The sequence below is a fragment of the Pogoniulus pusillus genome, chromosome 34 (genome assembly GCF_015220805.1).
Source record: "Pogoniulus pusillus isolate bPogPus1 chromosome 34, bPogPus1.pri, whole genome shotgun sequence".
Classification (NCBI taxonomy): domain Eukaryota; kingdom Metazoa; phylum Chordata; class Aves; order Piciformes; family Lybiidae; genus Pogoniulus; species Pogoniulus pusillus.
Genome location: NC_087297.1, coordinates 8,262,413 through 8,286,834, shown reverse-complemented (window position 1 = coordinate 8,286,834; position 24,422 = coordinate 8,262,413). Strand labels below are relative to the sequence as shown.

The window sequence follows — 24,422 nt, the reverse complement described above, 5'->3', positions numbered from 1 at the left end:
ATAGTATAAAAAAACACTTTTTTGGTGAACCATCAGGTTCACTCTAAATAAACTATTATGACTGGAATGTAACCAAATCTCACAGGCTTAGGAAAGCAAAGTTGAGCTCCATTGATATGATCTGAGTTTTAAGTTGGAAATAGTCAGCAACCCCAGTATTTATTAAGTCTTAAGATTTTTTTATAGCTGCTCTCTCATTACACAACTGTTTATGACATCCTGTAATATTTTGCAGCAAATGCTTATAAAAGTCAATCCACATAGAAACATAAACTGGAGGAAGAGGACAAAGAAAACAACCATATTGCTGTGAGAAGAAAGCCTGCAAGCACTAAGCTCTGACCACTGACAACTATGAGGGCTAGAACTGTTTCTGCACAGGAATGGAGCTAAAGACCATTTTATTTTTAGCCAGGCTGGTCTTTATAGCTGGTATCAGTGTTCACTAAGGTTTTGCTTTCCACATCATTCTGCAGTGTCTTTCTTATGACTCAGCCAGTTCTGACAAAGGTGTATTGTGCTTCCCAAGGGTATGGCTCCCCAGGGTAAAAGCAAAACAAAGACATGATCATAGAATCACAGAATCATTTTGGCTGAAAAAGACTTCTAAAATCATATAGTCCCAACCACTATGTAACTACCAAGTCTGGTGCTAAACCATGTCCCTTGACACCACATCTTTGCTGCAGATGATAAATTGCTATCAGTGCTATGATATGATAATATAACTAAGTCCACAGACACATCTCTTCTCCCTCTCTCACTTACAGGCCTGATGAGACATTCAAAGACATAAGAAAGGAAAAAAAAACAATCAAAGGCAAAAAGGTTTCCTCTGTCTATATCACATACAATGTTGCTGTGGGACTCACTGGCACAGGAAGTCAATACACCTAAGGACTTCACAGTGGACGTTTCTGTGGCTATCAGAAACAGATCTTTCACAAGTGTTAACAACAAGTTGTTGGAAGGGATGAGTGTAAAAACTAAATGAGTGCTGTATGCCCTCTCTGAACTAGGTCTCAGTTGAGCTGTCATGTTCCTGCCACATGTTCTGGCTCCATCTCAGTTTCCCCATCTATTAAAAGGCAACTCATAAACCAGTTTAGATACTGGATATTGGGAGCATTGTGTTCTTACAACTTTTCTGTCCTTCTATCTATTCTCAAAGCAAGGAATTCAGACTAGATAGATCCGAAACCTTTTAACGTAAAACCCGTTTGAATTTGGCTCTCTGGCAGCAATTTCCCAGTGTCACATCAGCTCAGTTTCAATCCTGCAGCCTGGAAATTCACCGAGGTAAAAAGTACATTTATTTTGTTAGTAAGATATTTGTTTTAGGCCTTATACAGTATACCAAACATATTATTGCTTTTGGACCCAGTGTTTTAATACTGTATTTAGGAAATAAATGTGGCAATGTCACAGTAGGGATTAAAATAAAGAGAAGGGGGGAAAAGGAAAGGGGAAAGAAATACAGCTTTATTTATAAGTTGATGTATAGGCACTGTACAGTAATGGAACCTAAAATCTCCAATGTGTTGCTTTATAGGACTATAAGAGCCAAATAATGACATTTAAATGATCTATTCCATTAACATTGTATCATTTTGTCAATCTGGAATGTATTTTAATCAAAAGCCCCCTTGAAATGGTCTCCTTTGTTGTATTTTCTTTTTGGCTCACGTTATCAACATCTGTTATGTTTATACAATATGAATTAAAACTTGGGAATGCTGTTTGTACTCAGCTACTTTTGTTGAGAATGTAAGGTCCCAGGATTGGCAGTGTTTATGTAAATCAGTGTGGCTGACACAGCCATCATAAACAAATGAGGAAATATAACAAACACATTGTTCGAGGAGGAAATGTTTGTTTTTAGAGTTGGCTTCAGTCTTACCAGATTGATGAAGAGTTGCTGATACTGGGGATCTGTAGGGAGGCGATTCAGCAGCATGGTCAGGCGTGACAGACTGGGCAGCTTCTCCACTCTTATCTGGGAGAGGCAAGAATCTACTTCTCTTTCCTTCTGCACTGCATGTTACAGCCCGAGGTTCAAAGCTTTCCAGTTGAACTCTTTAGAAGTTTTCTAGCAGAGCTACACTGGCAGATCTTGTCCAAACTCTACAACTTCTGCCAATAAGGCTTAAATTAGCAATTGAAAATAAAACTCTTCACTTACAAAAAGAATCTTTTTTTCTCCTTAGTGTAACTGTATCTCTGCTAAGACAATGTCAGTTATATTGGCTTAGGGGAGAAGTTTTCCACGCTGTGAAAATTCACACACTAAGTGGTAATTACTTGATAGCACAGAGCAGAAAAACCCAATAAAACTGCTATTAACCATCAGCTGAGCTCCAGCCCTCTTCCACGGGAGCACCTATTTGTATCCTGGCACCTCATCCCATCCATAATTGCCCTGCTCCTTCCAATACTGTTTTGCCAGATGGATTCCCAAGCTTCAGTAATGCATCTGATGACTTTCCAGTTGTGCCTGTTTAAATTGTTCAAAACTATGTTACCAGTCTTGCCTTGCTAACACACGATTTCCTTCTGCCACACTTAATGTTTACTGTTCCTAAAAACCCTTTAGCCATCTGTCAAAGGGTAGAATGCTACATGCTTTTCAAGCTTGACAGCTTTTATAAACACTCATCATTCAGAGAGGTGCTACCCATACAGAATTAAATATTACAATCATACTGCTATCCACAGAGAAGTTGAGATTGGAACAGCCTATCTAAGCAAGGAAATTCGTTGCCAGCAGTCTTGCACAATTCCCAGACTCTGAGTGGCGTTATAGTTTTTGACAGCTGTCCCTGGAAGGTCTTTGGTGATCCTTTAATTTCAAGGGTACCTGACCACCTCTTTAGCTCAGTCACATAAGTTACATCATTGCTTTGTTCGTGGAGAACTCAACCCAATGTACAGGCTGATTAAACAATGAAAGAACTGAAAGAAGTTACCTTCTCATAGGAGAGAGGAGGAGTAAGAGTCATCATTTGTTGCTGCCTCCTCAACGATCTTCTCCAGCAGCATACAGAGTTCTAGTCTGGGGTCAGAGAAGAGGACTGCATTCATTATAGGTGGTCCTGTGAGCAGCAGGGAGTTGGACTTGATGATTATTTTGGGTCATTTCCAACATGAGAATTTCTATGATTCTAAGGTGAGTTGAGCACGTACTTCACCTTCCTAAATTTCAAGTGCAGCATCACACAGATGTTTTCTGGTTTAGGATTGGCTAATGAGATTAATGAACATCACCTAATCCTGCATGTTGTTCTTGACTCGGATCAACCTGCTCGGCAGAACCAGCTCATGTACTGTCACATGTTCACACCCAAAAAGACATTATCAGTACTAAGCAAATGCAATGATCTGATTCCAAATGCATAGACTTCTCTTCCTTCCCACCTCCTTCTTAAGTAACATCTACATTAAAACACAAGATTGGCAAAAAAAAGTCTTGTCACATTTTAAATCATCCATGAAACTTTCTCTCAAAGGAACTAGACTTGGAGTTCAAGAAGACATTTAATAATCTGATACTTAGTCATGTGAAAATTGACATCTTTATCAAGTATATAATTTTAAACCTTTCTTTAGAGTTCTTCCCCTCTGCACTACACATATCAAGTCTTGACAAGGAATGTATTTTAAAATATCATTCACATCTTAGTGTTTCCTTGCTCCATACACTCCAGCCACAACATCCACCTCCAGCCTTTTAATTTATAGTTAGAAAGCAAACACCTTGGGGGACCACAACAAAGATTCTTTCATGTTTTGCAACATACTTAACACTGTGCTAGTCCTGGACTGTGATTACAGCTAGGAGCATCTACAGTAGAACAAAGATGTGCAACACACTGCTAGATGATGTGCTTGAGGGACCCAGAGGAGAGTAGACACACGATCTCCATTAGGGCATCAAAGAAGTACAAAGGAGGTACAAAGTGGCTTTTGTGACTGGAACAGCAAGTACGAGCTGGGAATGTTTGAAACAGCTATTTCTGTATCCGAAAATACTGGTTTGCTCAACCCAAAACTTGTTACAGGAACTGACTAGTTTTAACATCCTATCTCCTGGGAAAGATTAGTCTGCTTCAAGGCAGGATTAGCACTCCACAGCAGAAGACTTACACTGTGATGACATGTCTGCCAGATCCAAAAGCTGGTGGTTTGTGCCCTCCCCAGGGACAGGATATGGCAGAACTAGGTTCAAGCCCTTTCTCCACACTCTACTTCATGACAAGCACATTAGTGGCTATGTATGGCATGTCTGAATGTCTCCCGTTGGAGGAGTTCCATGATGAATAAAGAGGGATCTGAACAACCAGGTCCCCCCCGTTCCCACTGGCTGCCCTAACCAGAAGGCTATTTGCTATTTCACTGTTTTCTTTCCAAACATTTTCCTCTTCCTTGTTCTGTACTACTTTGTCTTGAGCAGAGCCTGAGAAACCTGGGGCTGTTTAGTCTGGAGAAGAGAAGACTGAGAGGGGATCTGATCAATGTATACAAATATCGGAGGGGTGAGTGTCAAGTGGATGGGGCCAATCTCTTTTCAGTGGTCAGCAGCAATAAGACAAGGAGCAATGGCTACAAATTGGAACATAGATTTCACCTCAATGTGAGGAGGAACTTCTTTACAGCGAGAGTGACAGAGCCCTGGAACAAGGTGGCTAGAGAGGTTGTGGAGTCTCTTGCTCTGGAGACTTTCAAAACCCACCTGGATGCATGCCCGTGCAGACTACCTTAGAGGATCCTGCCTTGGCAGGGGGAGTTGGACTCTATGATCTCTGGAGGTCCCTTCCTACCTCTAAGGTTCTGTGACTCTGTGAATTGGATGAAGGTGGATCAAAACTCTGAAGAGTAAGGGGGGAGGGTTTTTCCTCCCGGGAAAGCCATTGGGGCTTGTTCTGAGCCTCTTGTCACATGCAAGCCAGCATATGGAGATATTACATAGACAATTAATGGACTTAGGTGTGAGGACAAGCATGAGGACACACTAAAAAGAACAGTACAGGCATGCTGCAACAGGCACAATCTATTCCTCCTCTCCTACATCTGGAGGAGCAAAGGTGAGAAAACACAATATACTACTGATATATTCACTGCAACAGGACATGGAGAAAATTAATCCAGTCATACCCTGGGAATTACTTTTGGTGCACTGTACACTGTGGGGCCTGCTAAAGAGTCCCATTTCATGGCCTTTCACAAAGAGCTCTGTAACTGTTGTGTGTGAGATAGAAGTACACAGATCTAAATTCTGCTCCAAGATCATCAAGCACAGCTCCAAGAAGTCAATTTCAAGGGTGATCACCGGGCCAGGAAGAGTCTCGAGACTTTAATACTAACACGAACATGTAGGAGTCCATGTACGTCAAAGCCATGATCCACCTTGATCTCCTGCCAGACACTATGTCCAGGTCCAAAATACTGTTCTGTCCATTGTCCAGACTTGGCCATTTTCTACTTGGACATCATGGGCAGGAATTATGCTCACTGTGAGCTGAAAGAGCAGAAACATTTGCTCATCACCAGTGGTTTGTTGGCTGGTTTTGGCAGCTTGCAATCTGCTTGGCACCACTCTTAAGTAAACCCAGCAGGGAGTCACCTAACAGGGCTTTGGGAGGTGTGAGAGAAATTTGGCTAATCAAAAATAAAAGGGAGGGGGGGGAAGGGGCAGAAAAAAAAGCACACACAAACACAATGGAGGAAATCATTGGGACATTTCTGATAAGAATCCAAGCCTATTAAAATCTGCCACATTCAGGAGGGGAAAAAAATGAGCATACATTATTTCACTTGGACTTCCAGAAGTCATGCTTCAGAGGTATAACAACATCACTCTTTGATGTTACATACAACATCCTTCCTATCACATCATCAAGCCTTAGAAAGCAGACCAAACATGTTTCTTGCACTATTTTGTGAGGCTTAACAGGAAGTGCTAGGATTCAGCTTTGGACTCTGCGATTGTTCGCTTACCCTTTATTTATTTAAGAAGGAAGAAAACCCTTAAGTAGGGAATCTCATTTCAAAGATACCCTGGCAAGGCACTGCAGCAGTTTCATAGGCTCTATCTGTTATAAAGTGTGCATCATGAAGATACACCTAATTAAGATAACACGTTATTATCCAATAACCACATGCCAGATTTGGCATGGAAGTCAGGAATGAAAAGTATCTGACAGTCGATTGTGTCACTCTTCTTGTCAAGATGGCCAATTATCTGAGAAAACTGCAAACTCTACATACTGGGGGAGTGACATAAAAGGAGCTGCAGCTCCAAAGTAGCTGCAAATGAACAGATTAAAAGGTGATGTCACTGGCAAAAGCATTCAGAGCAGGACTCTCCCAAATTAAGTGGATAAAATAGTGGGGCAAGGGGAAGAGGGAGGATTAGAGAACCCAAAGCATCATTTTAGGTTTGCTTTCAGAAAGCTTTGTCTTATTTCTCCTGAATTAATCCACCAAAGGTACCTACATTGCTTTCATTCTTGAGCTGATAGCCAACTCATTCTGGTCAGAATATGTTAATCACTGATCCTCACTAAAGCATATCTCCCTCTCACATATTAGAAAATCTAATGTCTCAGGACTTCTTTCAGATCTGTTTAAAATGCAGTGACATCAACCACTAATTTTTTGTCAGTTTGGAGGGAGAGAAAACACACAAAAAAACGAATCCCAATGAAAAAACCACCAGTAACAATAATTGCACACTAAAATAACCAAATAAGGCACCCTGAAACTGTTCATGGTCCTTCCTCATCCTAAAACCTGGTTGGTGTAGATTATTTTACAAGTCTGCAAACTTGCTGAAACTAAGAGCAAGTGTCTTGTACCTTCAACTTTGACAGCACTCAAAATGAAAGGGATGCTTAGAGGACTTTGCAGGATTTGATCACTGCTCTGCTCTCAGCATGTAACTAACTCTTCCAGTGCACTAAATGCACTTTTCCTGACTTTGAGTAGCATTGTGCCTTTTATTAACTAGTGAAAAAAGAGCATTCTGCATATGAAGAGCTAGACATTAGGTGAAGACTAGACCATCACATACCACATCTTCTTTTACATGCAAAATCTCATGGTTGTAGGCTTGTTTCAGGTTAGGCAGCCTAAATCATTACTGTTTGCTTAATATTTTGTTCTTGAAGCTGAGAATTTTGGCATTTTACCTCCCAGGTGATAAAAAAAGGTCATTATCAAATACTGGACTGAGGTTTTCCAGAGCAAAGATCAAATCCTCTCCATGCCACAACCTTTCAAAGGATGGTGAATAAATGTTTAAATCTCTGTACTTCAGTTTTCATATCCATAAAAAGAGGAATTTCTTCCAGCTCAGATCTGAGTTTTGAGGTTAATATGCATTACTTAAGTTGCCAGCTGTCTGGTTTTATGGGCACCATAGTCAGGGTGAATGAACAGACAGTAAGTCCACAGCCTCTGAAAGAAAATGCAAAGGCAGCTGTTAAACTGTAAATGCAAGCCTGGTATTTCAGACCTACAGAAAGGCTAGATTTAGAAAAGGGCAAGGACTTAGGATGGGATTTGTGTTTCCCTGCCTGTTACTAGGCAGATTTTCAGAGGAACCTACCACACATTTAAATGACAGGACCAGTATGTGATCAGTCTTTCCATTCACACACCAGTTTTCCCCTATGCCTATATTTGATTTCAACATTTAACAACATTCTGCACTTGCCTAAAAGCCACCCACATGCTGCAGCAAGGCTGCATACGTTTTTAATTTGGCTTTTTGAGTTAGCACACAGCCTCTGCAACACTCCAGCTTTCCTTCCAAAGGGCTCTGTCACAAAGTCCTGCAGCACCTGCACAATTACTGGTATAGCCAAGCAGGCCCTACTAATTTTAAGAGTATCATATAATGTTGTTCTTTGGAAGAAAACTCTTGCACTTCGGGTATGGGATAAAATCACTGCCACAGACTCTATAAACCTTCCTCCATCTGCGTAATTCACGAGCTGCAGTGCCCCAGCACTCTGACAATACATGGGAGGATCAGAACATCAGGGGCTTTTGTTGAAAGTGCTGGATTCCATTTATTTTAATAGGCAAGAATCACTGTACAGTGTATCACTGAAGTTATCTGGATCAGCTTTTCAAAAGCAGGAGTCCAGACAGTAAAAACAAACAACGTGCTGACAGACTCTACCCTCTAACACGAAAACCAAGTAATCACAAAAGCACTTCGATATTGCTGTCGGTTCCCCAGTCTACACACCTAAAAATAGTTTGAGTCTCTAACACACTCCCCTTCCCCTTTTTTTTCCTTCTCTGCTGCCTGAGCTTAGATACAGCCTTCAAACCATTGCCAGTGGCATTCCTAGCTTTGATCAAGACCTGGTAGAACCATTGTTGCCTATAGCTTATAGCAAAGCCATGGGGAAGAGGAAAGGGGGAAAGCTGTCTGTGATCCTCCGGTAAGAAACAAAACCTCATTTTTATCTCTCTATATTGCATGAACTTTGCAGACTTCTCCATTTGAGTAACTTTACATTCCTGTGATCTAAACTTAGCAACCTCCTCACAACAGTGCCAGAAAGAAAAGGATCTCCAAGAAACATTCAAATCTGTATCAGTTGTTCCAAGAGTGCCAGCAGCAAACCTGTCGCAATAGTAAGGTAGATATCACTAAGCTCAGTAATTAATTTATGAATTACATGTTTTGGGTCACAATTCATCTTTAACTTCCCATTTTTTTCCTTAGGCTGTTGCACCTCATTCCTTACTAAAGGCAGAGACTTCTCTTGCTAAGAAGTAGTAAGGTACTGCCCTATTAAATAGATGTAGGGCTCTTCCGATGTGTGCATGCACAGAGCAGTGTTTCATTAGTCCCAACTGGGAGGGCAGATTAAAGAGAAATACCAGAAACCATGCCTACAGCCTGGCTTATCTAGGCTATGTTGCAATGCTACATCTCCTGCCTCACAGCACACATCAATATGCTATGCTCAGTTGTACCAGAGTGCTCAGCAGAGAGCATTCTTGACTCACAGCAGGTTCTGTTCCCTGCCCTGACCAGGGGCAGGCCATACCCAGTACCATGAAGCACACATTCTCACCACTTTGGATCAATGATTGCTCTGCTCAAGGATGTTACTGTGCAATACAGCTTTAAGTTTTCAACTTTGTCATATTTTCTAAACTCTGATCTCTTCAATTTACTTTCAGTTATGTGACATTCCCCTTTAGCAGACTGAAAGCATGCATTAGCTAAACAATGTGGTTTGGATTTAGTGTTCCCATGCATCATCGCAAAAATGTTTGTCTCAGCAATAGTGTCGTTATTGTTACTGGGACCAGCTGCTCTGCCATGTCTTCTGATGCTGGAAAGCAGACATCTCCCCTCCCATACCAGCTTACAAGCAGCGCAGTGACAGCAGGGCCATCGAGCAGGGGATTTATGAGCCGTCGCTGTTCTGTACCTGGCTTCCTCCTGCTAGGAAGGCAGCGCCAAGTGCAGCGCAGCGAAACCAGCAGCAAAAGCAGCACTGCCACTAGCGATGTCGTTTGGCTCCCTCCACTGGCAGCTCTGCCTCTGCAGCAGGGACTAACCTCGGGCAGAAAGCCTCCTCTCAGGTGCAGCTTCTGACAGCTCGGCTCTATTACATGGCACATCCTTCGAGCAAGGGTTAGAGCAGAGACGTTGTTCATGTGGATATTTGATATCTTCTCAGGAGCGGAAAGATGTAATCCTCAGCGTTCTTCCAGCCTTACTGAAGTCAGTTTCCACATCACAGACTGGTTTAGGTTCTAAGAGACATCAAAGATCATCAAGTTCCAACCCCCCCGACATAGGCAGGGACACTTCCCACTAGAACAGGTCACTCAAGGCCTCATCCAACCTGGCCTTGAACACCTCCAGGGAGGGAGCATCCACAGCCTCCCTGGGCAACCTGTGCTCACTGGAAAGAGCTTCCTATCATCTAGTTTAAATCTCCCCTCTGCCAGGTTAAACCCATTGCATCCAGCTCTGCGTGAGCCATGGAGTCCCACCAGCTTCCCCAGGACTGTCAAGACTGTGGGGCTGAGTTCTGCTGGTCCATGCAGCTTGGCAGCTTTAAGGAAAACTCACAAAAGTTAGACCTGTTCATATTATTGCACGGCACCTTTCAGAGCAAGGTTTCAGAAGCAATTAGGTTTTATTTTAAGATGGATAAAATATTTGACCTTTTGAAATGCCTTCAGGTGGGAGGCCATGCTTTCAGTCCCTAGGAGCTGTCAAAGTCCAAGCTCTGGTGACTTTTCAACTACACAAAGACCACAGCTTTTGAATATATTTCTTTTCTGATTTAGAATCATAGAATCATCCAGGTTGGAAGAGACCTCCAAGATCATCCAGTCCAACCTAGCACCCAGCCCTAGTCAATCAACCAGACCATGGCACTAAGTGCCTCATCCAGGCTTTGCTTGAACACCTTCAGGGACAGCGACTCCACCACCTCCCTGGGCAGCCCATTCCAATGCCAATCACTCTCTCTGCATTAAGAACTTCCTCCTAACATCCATTCTACACCTCCCCCTGCACAGCTTGGGACTGTGTTCCTTTGTTCTATTGCTGCTTGCCTGGGAGAAGAGCCCAACTCCACCTGGCTACAGCCTCCCTGCAGGTAGCTGCAGACAGCAATGAGCTCTGCCCTGAGCCTCCTCTGCTGCAGGCTGCACACCCCCAGCTCCTTCAGCCTCTCCTCACAGGGCTCTGCTCCAGGCCCCTCATAGCTTTGTCGCCCTCCTGTGGACACCTTCCAGTACTGCAACATCTCTCTTGAATAGAGGAGCCCAGAACTGGACACAGCGCTCAAGGTGTGGCCTGACCAGTGCTGAGTACAGGGGCAGAAGAATCTCCCTTGTCCTACTGGCCACACTGCTCCTGATCCAGGCGAGGATGCCATTGGCTCTCTTGGCCACCTGGGCACACTACTGGGCTCATGTTCAGCTCCTCCCTACCAGTACCCCCAGGTCCCTTTCTTCCTGGCTGCTCTCCTAGATTCCCAACTTGTTCTGAAAGTGGCACTCTGAACACTTCACTCATATCAAACAGGCACCGTCTGAGTCAGGGAATTACGTAGCCAGTACACTGCCATAGAGCATATCAAACTGTGTAACAAACCAGTTCAAACGGACATGGTAACCTACAAGGATTTCTGACAACTTTGCCTACAATGTTTTCATTAAAATTTCTTTTTGGCATAGAAATAACAATTTCCATTGACCACAAATGCTGAAGTTTTAGTAAACCTAATGGGTGGGAAAGAGATGAAAAAACACAGACAAAACATGCATTCACAAAGCCAGAAATGTCACATCCTGTACTGAAGTAGCAGAAAACCAAGTTCTACCCATTTCTGCTTAGACAGATATATTCTGTGCAGTCAGAGGTATTGTGGGGCTTACATAATTACTTTCCCCCAGTCAAATCAAAACAAGGAAAAAATAACCCCCCACCTCCTTCAGCTGAAGTACAGCACCAGCAAAATGCAGAATAATGGCTAACAGCTGTGTAGGTAAGGGTGCAAAGGCAAAACCAGGGAATCCTGGCTTCAGCCTTCCCCCAGGAGAGCTCTGTGTGGCACAGATCTGAGAGGTTCAAGGCATGAACAAAAAGGCTTATTTGTTATGGTAAAATTCCCAACAAGCTACCTAGTGGTATTTGTCAGCCCAGTAGTTTCTCCAGACAAACTGTCTCATAGCTGTGTTCAAGGCAGAACTTAAGACTGCTGGGCAGGGCTCCAGCTTCTGCCTCTCAGCACCACTTCTCCTCAAAGGAAATGGAAGGGACAGATTCTGGCCTAATAAGACACCAGCATCCACCTGCTTTTCTTCAGTGCATACCAGGAGGATTTAACTGCAGGATGGAAACGTTGTTCCTTCATTTTCCTTGGCAGTAGTAAAGGCAAGAAAAGCTACAAACATCAGAACAGTCCCTGAGAGGAACATGGTATTTGTCCAGTCATGAATATGCAGGAAACCTACATAGAACAGGGGATAAAGAGCATCTCAGACAAAAGCACCCAGGCAGAGTTTGCTATCCATTTTGGTGGAAGGAATCAGAACGTGGCTGTCACACACCTGCAGGACATGCAGCGTGGCAGCAATGATGTGGCTGATGACCATGAGGTGTCATCACCCTCCATGTTATATCCCAGCCTTGTCCATAGCCAGGGAACAGAAGTTTTTTTTACCTACAGCTTTTCCTTCTCAAATCCTCCATGTCTGCTGTTTTTACTGTGGTTACACTGTAAAGTAAGTTCTGGCAAAGAAGAGGGAGCAGCAAAATACAAGTGATGATGTGTTTAATCTCTTCATCATGTCGAAGAACCACTTCATTGCCCCACAATGGCCCTACAACAGTACTCTGTAACAGTGGAAGTGAAAAAGAAAATAGCTCTTTTTGCAGTTTTGGTCTCACAGAAATTAGGCAAAAGCATAACTCTATCTTCTCCCTCTGGAGGAGAATCTGGAGCCACAGACTCCAAGACGAAAGAGAGCCAGGGGACCTCCCAGCAGTTCCTCAGTATGCATTTACAGCCTCACGCAGTGGCTCTGGCAGAAACTGCCTGGGAAGGAAGGCGGTGGGGTCCTATCCTCAGGTCTCTCTGAAGAACACATTCCACCTAGCCAGGAGGGCATGCCATTCAGGGCATGACATTTATAGCTCTCAGCAGACTCTGGGCTGACACATTCGTAACAGCCCAGCTCCCTTCCAGCAGTCACTGTGAGGAGACAGGGGAGACATTTCAGCTGCAGTGCAGAAGAATAGCTTGTTTTATTCTGATGTGAAAGAATCATCATTACTGCGGGAATAATGAAGGGGGGAAGCCAGCCCCTCAGCCCTCCCTGCTGCAGAGTAAGTCAATCATCCCCATCAGCACTGTTCATCAAGCTCACCAGCCACACGTTTCTCAGACTGCTTTCTGTGAGGGTTTCCCAGGCATGCACGGAGCTCTGCCTATGGCAAAGTGTCAGGATTATTACTCTAAGGACAGCTTTGTTTTGGAAACTTGCTTCTCAGCTACAGTTTGCTTCCTCTTCAACAATTTTAAGGCCAAGGAGTTTTCTGTAGTAGTTGCTTTTGTTTTTAGTCTCTACTGCTTAGTCAACCAGGGAAGATAACAGCTTCAGATTTAGTTCACCCATGTGCAAATGTGTTTGGTGATCTCATCTTGATCCCCAGTGGGTAACCATCCAGATCACAAACAACAGGAGAAAAATCAGGCACCACTAAGCAGCTCTAGAAGATCTGGGGGAGGTTGTTTGTTTGGTTTGGGTTTTTTTCAATAAAACTGGAACATCTCAGTGCCTGTTACAGGCCAGCACCGAGGTGCATTTGTGGGCCCATGCAAGTTCCAGCCAACATTGCTTGGCCAGAGTCCTCACTGTTGTAAGAACTGACATTGACCTCTTCTCTTAAAAGGACCAGAACCATGCATACATATTACAGAACATAACAACACTTGGTCCTTGCACAGCAATTCTCAGCACTACAGTTTCCAAGTCTGGGCAGGTATTGAACAACTTTTAGGTCTGGCCTGAAATTAGAGTGTTTTGTCCATGCTTATTTCCTTGGAAGAATTGACAGAACAACACATAAATGAGAAACAGTATTCAACAACTGTGAGCTACTGCTGCTGCCTTCACGCAAGCTTAGTGGATTGTTTGCTTCTTCCCCTTCATGAGCTTGTTGCCCATTTCTTTTTAACCTAGTAACAGCATTTTTGTGCTAGCAAAATAAAACACATTTGGGAACCAATAATATTCCCCAAGGCAACTCTCAAGGAAAAAAAAAAAACATCATGACAACATGCATCTTCCCAAGCCACCTCTTAAAATACACCAGGCAAACCACATATTCTTCACTTGATGTTGTTGATGTACAAGATGCAAAAATAAGTTGTCAGTTTTCTGCCTGTGGTCATGTCACCTCCACATGGCACTGCATTTGATCTCAGAGGGTAAGAGGTTGAACAGTAACCTCTCCTTTAAGGAGTTCACAGTGCTGCTTCTTCTCTTGTTCATAACAGTTATGTGCTGCAAGAGCTGTAATTTCATGAGTAAGATGGAAAATCTAACTGGTTATGGTCATGAATGCACTAATTCCATGACACATCACATTTTTGGAGGATGGCTGCAGAGCATTCCCTTCCTTTGTGCTGGTGAGAACAGCGCAACAGCAAAGACACTTGTACTCCCTGCTGGGGATGAGGCACCCAGAGCTCACTGTGCAAGGACTCAGGCCACTAGGCATGCACTGGGGAAGAAGAGATGTTGCCAGAGCACCTAAGAATGCAATGCTTGTTCCCAGACAACATCACAGAGTCACAGAACTTTAGAGGTTGGAAGGGACCTCCAGAGACCATCGACTCCAACCTCCCTGCCAAGGAAGGATCCCCTAGGGTAGTGCACTCAGGAACACATCCAGGCAGGTTTTGAAAGTCTCCAGAGAAGGAGACTCCACAACCTCTCTGGACAGCCTGCTCCAGTGCTCTGTCACCCTCACTGTAAAGAAATTAAGGTGAAACCTTCTATGTTCCAATTTGTAGCCATCGCTCCTTGTCTTATCTCAGCTGACCAGCAAAGAGAGATTGGCCCCATCCACTTGACACCCACCCCTCATCTCTGTATGGGCTTCAGTGGAGCAAGCAACTGACTGGCAAAAAAAAGTCACTTGCTGCTTCTTTATCAACCATTTAAGACATCCTCTTGGTTTCACTCAAACCAGCCTAACAGCAAAACAAACTTATTCATCCATCCCTTCTAAAAGGCTCTAACAGAATGTGTCATAGAAGAGCTCTGGGGATTAAACAAACCACAAGGTGAGCAGAATTACCACACAGCATCCCCTTTTCTCTAGAGGCACCTCTCTTTGAGATGTGCCTGTGAGCAGCCTTCTGTCCCTACTTTTGCTTGTTCCCACACCACTTTGCTCTGCATTACAAAGCACAACAGTGTTTGTAGAAACTCAACACACTCCTCAGCAGCCTGGGACACTCACCGCAAAGGCAATGTGGTGAATTAATAAGGAAATTATGAGACTCTGAATCAAATTTCAGAAGACTTTTGGTTATATCAGTTGTTAGTTGTGCTTTCTATTGCCTTGGGCAGCTGAGAACTAAAATATGCACACTAGTTCATCTTTAGTTTGTCTTTAGGTTGGTGCATACTGCAGATTACCACTCAGAAATTTAGAGTTTTGTGCTTTACCATATTTCTTATAAATAACGTTTATGACAGCATCATACAAGCATATGATCCTGTACTTACTGTTGTCATTACTCCTGCAGTCCACTGCCACTCAATCTCCACGAAGGTATTTCTCTTCCTAAAATGTTCCTACTAATTGTTCATTTGCCAGTGAAGCAAGTTAACTGTTTTTATTAAATAACCCCTCCTTTCCCATTTTCATGCTCCAAAAGAGCAGCTGACCACATTGCTATGAGGTAAGTCTGTGTGATCCAGCTGCCAGTGGTTCTTCCTTGAAAATTTGTTATAAAGTAGGCAAACAGACAAGTCCTAACCAAGTTTCCACTGATGAGGCACAAATAACATTTTTCTCCATCCAGATCAACAGAAGCAAACACTTTTATCCTTGTTTGCTGTTACGGTTTAGAGCTAGTGCCCCAGCAAACCCAAACCACAACATATGCTCACAGACAGCTCCTAACTGCCACCCAGTTAAGGCATGAAGCCAGAAGTGGGTTAAAAGCCCAGATTTGTACAGGAAAAGCTGTAGAACACTGTGGTCATTGAGAACAAGAGACACCACGCGAATCATGAGACGTTATGAAGTTACAATCTGAGGCTGGCTATGTGCTTGTATTACTGTTATTGGAAGCATAATTCATAGGGCTTTGTGGTATGGACTCCCATGCACTAGAAATTGTGCATGCATCTTCTTCCCTTTCAGATACTCAAAGTGGAACTTAAGTCACTGCCTCTCCCACTCATGTGCCACCAGTCAAAGGATAGTTTAAAGATCCCTTCCTGAAAGGATGAATTCACTCTTGTAGCCACGTGAAATACAGTGCCATAAATACTTCATTTATCTGGAGACTTTATATGCCTTTGGAGAGCCCCCTGCATGGCAAGGATTCCTTCAGCCTAATTTTGTTTACCCTAGCATGCTACTTCCAGCGACTTTGTTGCTTATCTCATCTGTGATATGATTAATGTTAAGTCATTTCCTGTAAGAGCATACACTAACATGGAAAAATGGTGAAGAAAGAGCAAGCCAGCTTACAATTGGCATGGGACAGCTCTTGAGTAACTGGATTCAAATCCTTTTGAATTACTGTTTCAGTGAACCTTTGAGGCTCTGAAGGGCAATTTTCTCTTTTTCTCCAGTGCCTGCAAGATCCTTCCATTGCTGCTGTTCCAGTAAACCCCTGATGCAATGGATAACCTTCTACTAGAAAAGACCTAGGTCCTTTCTTCAAAGGGCAACTAAAGGAATTAGGAACAAGTTCCACATCCATCCCAAACAGTCCTCACAAACAGATGCATAAAGACAAAAAAGACCTGGTAAACGGCCAGAAACATCCCATTGATAGAATTTTACCTTTTAATAGTTGCCTGGAACACCTCTACATGGTCTGGCTTGGACCTGCAAACCACTGGGAATCCGCCATAGCTTGTACTTGGAAGAAGCTGAGCCAAAGAGGCAATGTTTTCTTTCAAGTGAAGGACTCTGACGCCAGGCTCCACAATGTCCCTGGCAGAGAACAGTTCCAGGTTCAACCTGCAAGACAGAAAGCAGACAGCCAAAGGCTTAGTTAGTAAACAGGAAACGAGCCTCACTACACCACGTTAGCTTTTGCTGAGTTTATAAGGAGTTAGTAAATTGCTTCACGGTGGAAATCAATCTGCTTCATTTGCAGATGTGAAAGGAGAAAATGTAGTTGCTCAATAAAAGTGCTTATCAAGCACTGCCTTGCCTTGTGTGAGATGTGTGATAAACATGACGGGCTCATCCGAGAGAGGAGATCGTAAGGCTCCTTTAGCAAATTGCATGACTTCTCACATTTAAAAAAGGCTCACAATCTGAGCTGAAATCCTCTGGAATTCTGGCTGATACCAAATAGCTTCAAGATAAGCATAAGCCTGAATTTCTCCAAAGTGCTTATCACTGCAATAGTTGTTTTTTGCAGCGGTCATAGCTAGGAAGATAGCCCCTTCAGTGATAGCTTCCAAAGCATAGATGCATTCTGGGGTGTATTAAAAGGGCTGTGGCTAGTAGGTTGAAGGAGGTTCTCCTGCCCCTCTACCCCGGTGAGGCCACATCTGGAGTATTGTGTCTAGTTCTTGGTCCCCCAGTTTGAGAGCAACATAGAACTGCTTGAGAGAGTCCAGCAGAGAGCCACAAAGACCATTAAGGGAATGGAACATCTCTCTTATGAAACGAGGCTGAGGGAGCTGGGGCTCTTCAGCCTGGAGGAGACTGAGAGGTGACCTCATCAGTGTTTATCAATATGTACAAGCAAGTGCCAGGAGGCTGGAGCCAGGCTCTGCTGGGTGATGCCCAATGACCAGACAAGGGCCAATGAGTGGAAGTTGAGGCATAGGAAATTTCATTTAAACATGAGGAGGAATTTCTTTACTGTGAAGGTGGCAGAACCCTAGAATCTCCCTCTCTGGAGATGTTCAAAACCTGTCTGGACAAATTCCTGTGTGATCTGGTCTAGGTGATCCTGCTCTGGATGAGCTTTTGCAGTCCCTTCCAGCCCCTGACATTCTGTGATTCTGTGTGATTTTCTAGTATTTTCAAACATTTCTCAGGTTCTAGGCAGTGTTTTGGTGAATGTGACCATAAAACACTGAAAAATGCATGCAGTCACTGTTTCTGAAGGTAGGGTGAAATGAGAGCAAAAGCTACTTCCTGCAAAATTAAGGAGCCATCTCTATGGAATTGCAGGTTCTTACAGCTGAAGGCCAGGTTCTTACAACTGAAATCAAGGAACTGGCTTCAGTTTTAAGCTTGTTTTGTATCTTCTGTTGTCAAAAAGAAAATACATGAATATTCTGACTATCATCTGGATGCACCATAAGCCAGAATCTCCTGTTCAGACACAGGCTGACACAACCCACAGAGACAACCAGAGCATAAATTTGCCCACATCCTGTTTTACCAATGTACCTTTCATCCCTGTGGCAAAAGCAGCTCTTTCCATATGCTGTTAATTATTGACCTCCCTCCTGAGAGATACAAGGATATTTTTTCACACCAGTTACTCTGATGGTTCATGATGCGACCACCTAAGAGCAGCTGAACTGAGGAGACTACACAGCTACATAGTTGTGTTCCTTCTTCTTTCAAACGGGGATGGATTTAAATGGATCCTATAAAAAACCCAAAAAAGAACAGTTTGTGTAGGCATGAAAAGACATCATACTCATCCTTAATTACATCAGACGGACTGCAGGCAATGGAAATTTGGACCACCTTGCTACAGATCTGTATTTCAAGGGACCAGAACACCAACTTACAGAAAAACGAACCTCTCCGAACAGCATTTTCATTCCGAGTTAAAATGAGCAGTAGTTTACCTTGCAAATCTAATTGGATGAGAGAAGAGTTTAGCATCAGGTAGTGAAAACAACACCTAAAACTCCCAAAGACGTGGGTATTTTTCATTCATGCACTCAGGTGCTAGCAGTTGATGCAGCACAAATGATGGAACTCAGTGAGAACCACCGATGCAGCTTAGGGCGAGTTGCTGTCTGAACTGTGCCACTGTGGCTGCTTGTTGCACAAAACACTTCACCAGATGAACTTTATTTTTCCAAAACCAAATTTCTGTACATCCTCTGCCTCTTTTCCATCTCCACAGGCCAGATAAAAATCTGTATTTGCCTGACTTAAGCTTTTTCTAGATACATTACACACTATTACTATTAAAAGTACTGTACCTAGCACAGTGGACACATGAAACCATGATTAATGATAATAGCTACTTCCTGAATTACATGAAATATGTGCAAACCCCAAATGATTTTCAAATAAGAGCAATGTGAATACATTCCAGCAGTTTCTAGAGTGTATCTTAGCAGTGCATGGGTTTTCCATCCTCCCAACTTTACAGTTTTGCTCTGTTGCATGGAAAGTAAATGTTCCACATTATTGCAGAAGTCCGTGAAACATCCTTGGGTTCTGTCAAATCAGTCATTCATGTAGAAGTGAGGGATGCCTCATTACATGGTTCTGTGAACTTGGCTCAGTCTTGGATTGTAAAGCATCTGTGTTGCCCACATCGACTACACACCTTGCATTATCATCAGTCAGCCTTCTCAGATGTAAGAACGCACCAAAGGCTGGTGCTGATTCAGTGCTCATTGTCAGTGACATTTCTTTCAATGAGTTTTCTGCCTCTTGCTGTAAAGAATAACTTTGCTCTGGGGGTGGAAAAGACTAGCAGGCCAAAGAGCTGTTTTATGAAAGGCTGCTGCATGGCCAAGGTGTCTTTAAATAGAACTGACTAAAGGAAACCTTTACCAATATAATACTGCTCCACCAACAGCAAGCTACACGGAAGCTGTATTGAAAGGACCATAAGAATCGAGGACTGTTCCAGTCAGAAAGAACTTCATTTTCTGGTGCAGCTTTCTGCTGAAGGTAGGTTCAACCATGAGCCCCAAACATGTGCATAGCCTGTTCTCCAGTCTTAAAAAAATCCAAGAAGGAAGGCTGAGCAACTGCCCTGGACAAGCTGTGCCACTGCCCCACTGTCCTTATGGTGAAAAGATCTGTCCTCATATCCAGTATGAACAACTCTTACCTCAATTTCTGTCTGTTGTTTCTTGTCTGCCATGCATGGCTCCATCTTCCCAGTGATCTCAGTACTTACAGGGGAAGGTTGGGACATACTGTTTGGTGCCTCCAAAACCTCATCATCTTGAGGCTGAACAAGCCCCAGTCCTGCAGCCTAACAACACAAGTGGCCCTTGCAGGTCCACAGCCTGACCCAGCACCTCCCAAGGACACTGCTCAGCTGTCGAGGGCTCCTGCTGCCGCACGCTTGTGTTTATGCAGCAAAGCCCTTGGTTTCACTATGTGGTTTCAAGCTAGGACATTTCATTCACCATTTGGAAAATGCCTTTTTGTACGGGATAAGAAGAGGTACTTACATCTGGATTTCATCAAATCAGGCTTTCTTACGTGGTTAGATGGACATCGAGGAGAGACACAGCCCTGTCAGCCACGCTGCTAAAACAGACCTAGCATGAGCTTAGCTTTTATAGGACCTGCAAGAGCATTTTCTCCTAAACTGTAGTCCACTCTAACAAGTGTGATGTGCTAAAGCATTGAGGCTATTTCACCAAAGGTATGATATCAAAGTTTCAGGATCCTTTCAAGAGCACATCCATGGGGCTGACTATCACGTGGAACAAAGACAATCTGCCTCGTGACCCAAACAAGACACTCACTTGGTACAAAGCCAATACCCCTGAATGGTAAACTGTCTTAAAATGATTCATGGAAATAAAGTTCAGAGCCTGTTGCTATTAAATCAAATGGAAGTTTTCCCACTGAAATAAATTGTTAAGGATCTAACCATAACAGATCTAATCATAACATGGAGGCTTCCTTAGACAACACAGAGTACGAGAGGACTTTTCTTCAAACAAGACTTACTCTATATTTTATGCACATTTCAAATGATTAAAAGGACTTGAAGAGGGGTGGGAGAGAAGCATAATCCTAACTCAAACACACTCGAGGCCCAAGGTGCACGAGAAGACAGGCTGTGCTGCTTGCTTGGATTTATCCACAGCTTTGCCCTCATCTCTTTCAGCTGTTGCTCCCGTCCCCCTCTTTTGGCACCAGGAGTGTTTACCCACTGACTCGCCACAGGCTGTCCTGCTCAGGACAGCCCTAGGTTTTATTTGGGCTTCTTGTAAACCATTGTTTTATTGCCCTGCTTGACCACCACATCTTGTATAAACAGTTCTCAGGAGGTTGTTTTGGGGGTTGCTTAATGCTTGTGGTGATTTTTAGTCTGAGCATAGCAAGCACTGTGAACAATTGAGTGGGCAGGCTGGTTAGCTCAGGGGAACATCAGCAGGTTGGAGGTCATTAAAATTACTTCTCTGTGGTACAAACATCAGCAAGTATTAGAGCTATTTAGTTCTGGTTTCTACTATTCATGCATCTTCTGAGACTAGGACATTCTGGTTCCTTCTGGGTTTTTTTTTTTTAGATACACTTCATTTGGCCAGAAAATTTGCACAGATTTCTAATTTTAATTCCAGCACAGAACCAGTCACACGGCTACAGAGACCTATAGCTGCTACTACATTAGAAATGCACTTTATTTACATTGGCTCTATTTCACTCTGTCAAAGAAACCCCATTGTGATTACACTCACAGCAGCGCAGGAGATTCCTTACATTACAGGCATCCTGGGCTGGCTCAGGAACAGTGTGGCCAGTAGGACAAGGGAGGTTATTCTGCCCCTGTACTCAGCACTGGTCAGGCCACACCTTGAGTGCTGTGTCCAGTTCTGGGCTCCTCCATTCAAGAGAGATGTTGCAGTACTGGAAGGTGTCCACAGGAGGGCGACAAATCTGCTGAGAGGCCTGGAGCACAGCCCTGTGAGGAGAGGCTGAGGGAGCTGGGGGTGTGCAGCCTGCAGCAGAGGAGGCTCAGGGCAGAGCTCATTGCTGTCTACAACTACCTGAAGGGAGGCTGTAGCCAGGTGGGGGTTGGTCTCTTCTGCCAAGCAAGCAGCAATAGAACAAGGGAACACAGTCCCAAGCTGTGCAGGGGAAGGTGTATGATGGATGTTAGGAGAAAGTTCCGAGAGTGATTGGCATTGGAATGGGCTGCCCAGGGAGGTCATGGAGTCACCATCCCTGGAGATGTTCAGGCAAAGACTAGATGAGGCACTTAGTGCCATGGTCTAGTTGACTGGATAGGGCTGGGTGCTAGGTTGAACTGGATGGTCCAGACTAAATCTCAGTTCCCTCAGACACTCCTCCTTACCAGACCTGGTGTCCAGACACTTCTTACCAGACCTGGTGTCCAGACACTTCACCAGCTTCATTGCCCTTCTCTGGACAGGCTCCAGCACCTCAACGTCCTTCTTGTGGTGAGGGGCACACAACTGAACAGAGTGCTTGGTGATGCCAAGCACAGGGCTCATGTTCAGTCAGCTGTCAGCCAGCACCTCCTGGTCCTTTTCTGCCAGGCAGTTCTCCAACCACTTTGCCCAAGTCTGGAGCATTCACAGGGTTGTTATGACCAAAGTGCAGGACCCAGCACATGGATCTTGTTAAACTAAGTATGACTTAAACCTCATACAAAGGAACTTTGCATGGCAGACAAGGTCTGCAACTCCTTGCTGCCTCTGCTTTAATTGACCACTAAACTGAGTGAGAAAATCTAGTTAACTGAGGAGCCAAGAGCTTGAGTTGAGGCTCCATCTACAAACACTTACACTGACTGTAAGATGACAAAGCTCTTCAGCATCCCCTGCTCCTGGCTCCCTCAACATCCTGGACTGAGAGGACATTGAGCTCCTCTGCTATCTAAAGGCCCTTTGATAGTGCAGCACTTATTTGGGTTAGCTGAATGTCTCTGTCACTTATTTCCCAGAGGATTTGCAGGTTATATATGGTTAGCAACTACTGTATGCTAAAGACAAATGGACTTCCACCAGGTCTCTAATGGCTGGGAAGCTGTCTCTCTCTCTCTAATGCATGAAAAATGGCAGAACAGAAAAGAAACAAAGGAAACAGATAAGAAAGGCTTTGTGTTTGGAAAAGAGATGGATGGGGGCAGAAAGAGAATGTTGAGTGTTCCGGGGGTTTCTGCTAAGAGTTTGCTTTTCTGTTCTTCCATCCCTCAGGAAGTTTTTCCCACCAGCACTATCAATAGAAAACACTACTGAGTTAGAAAAAACAGGAGCTCCTACCCACTTTGCTTAGACATAGCTGTTTGTACAAGGACATTTAGCTTAAAAATAAAAGCAATTAATTACGTTGTGCATGTGACCCTGGGATGAGAGGTAACAGACAACATGAGTGGATCCACATGCTGGAATTACTCAAACAGGAGCTTAAAACAATGATTTCAGCACACCATAGATACACACTATATGGTTAACCATAACCAAAAAGGGGATACCTCATGACTTAGTCTCCACAGTCCAAGTTCATGACTCAGTCTCCACAGTCCAAAACCAAGTTTACAAACTGTAACTAACAGGCTCCTATTCTGCCATGCCAGTATTAGGGGGAGCACAGACAGTTAAATATTGAGAGCTGCTGGCAGTGCCTGCTCACTACTTCCACCCATACCCAAAGGCATCTCAACTCACCTGGTGTTCCTACTCAGACCTGTGCCTTTTCCCATATGATTAGCAGTGTCTGCAGAAATGCCTTGAGTCCAAACAAGCAGCAGTTTGTCTCACACCTGTCCTCAGCCCTCGCACGTGTCAAGAGTGCTGCAAATCTAACACAAGGCACTGCACTATGGCCACTGGAGAGTGGCATCCAGCAGGCATGACTGTAAGAAGACTACATTTGGTGGAAAATGATGTGTTCTGTAGCACTTGAGTTTTGCAGTGATTAACAGCCTCTCGAGAGAGACAACTTTGGTTGTGCTTTTTCTGTATGCTATCTCTTAACCTTAGGGGATGCAGAGAGCCATGAAGATGATCAGAAGGCTGGAGCATCTCTCCTGAGAAGACAGGAGAGTTAGGGTTGGTTCAGCCTGGAGAAGAAAAGGCTCTAGCATTTGAAGGGGGCCTACAGGATAACTAAAGGGAGACTTCTTACACCGTCATGTGGTGACAGGATAAGGGATAATGACTTCCAACTGGAAGAAGTTATAGTAGACATTAGGAAGAAATTCCTCACCATGAGGGTGGTGAGGCAGTGGAACAGGTTGCCCAGACAAGTTATGGAGGCAGCCCTGGAAATACTCAAAGCCAGGCTGGATGGGGCCTTGAGTAACCTGATCTAATAGTAGGTGTCTCTGCCTATGGCAGGGGGGTTGGAACTAGATGATCTTTAAGGTCTCTTCCAACCCAAACTATTCTGTGATTCTGTGAAATGTCAAAGGGCAGAAATGGGGGACACATCCCCCAAGACATGGGGGATGTTGCAGCACCCAGGCTCTCAGGGGACCAAGTGCCAGTGCCTTCCAGCTGAGGATGATCAGACGAACAGTCAGGAAGGGAGGACCACTGCCCAGTTGGCTCTGGAAAGAATGTACTTGCGTGTGCATCGATGTACTCAGTGAGAAACTGTTCACCCTGGTGGGCATACTAATTACTGCTGTATTCAGAATGGGGATGATTCAGTTACTCCTGCGTTTTCCAAGTTAGAAACTGAGCCTGTAGGAAGCTTTTCAAAAACATAATGACAATTAAAAAAATAAATCATTTGTATT

The 24,422-nt window shown here is 43.9% G+C and overlaps 1 pseudogene; it reads right to left on the bottom strand.

Annotated features, from left to right (window-relative positions):
- LOC135189817 (uncharacterized) overlaps window positions 1-24,422 on the bottom strand; it is an 81,562-nt pseudogene that overhangs the window by 427 nt on the left and 56,713 nt on the right.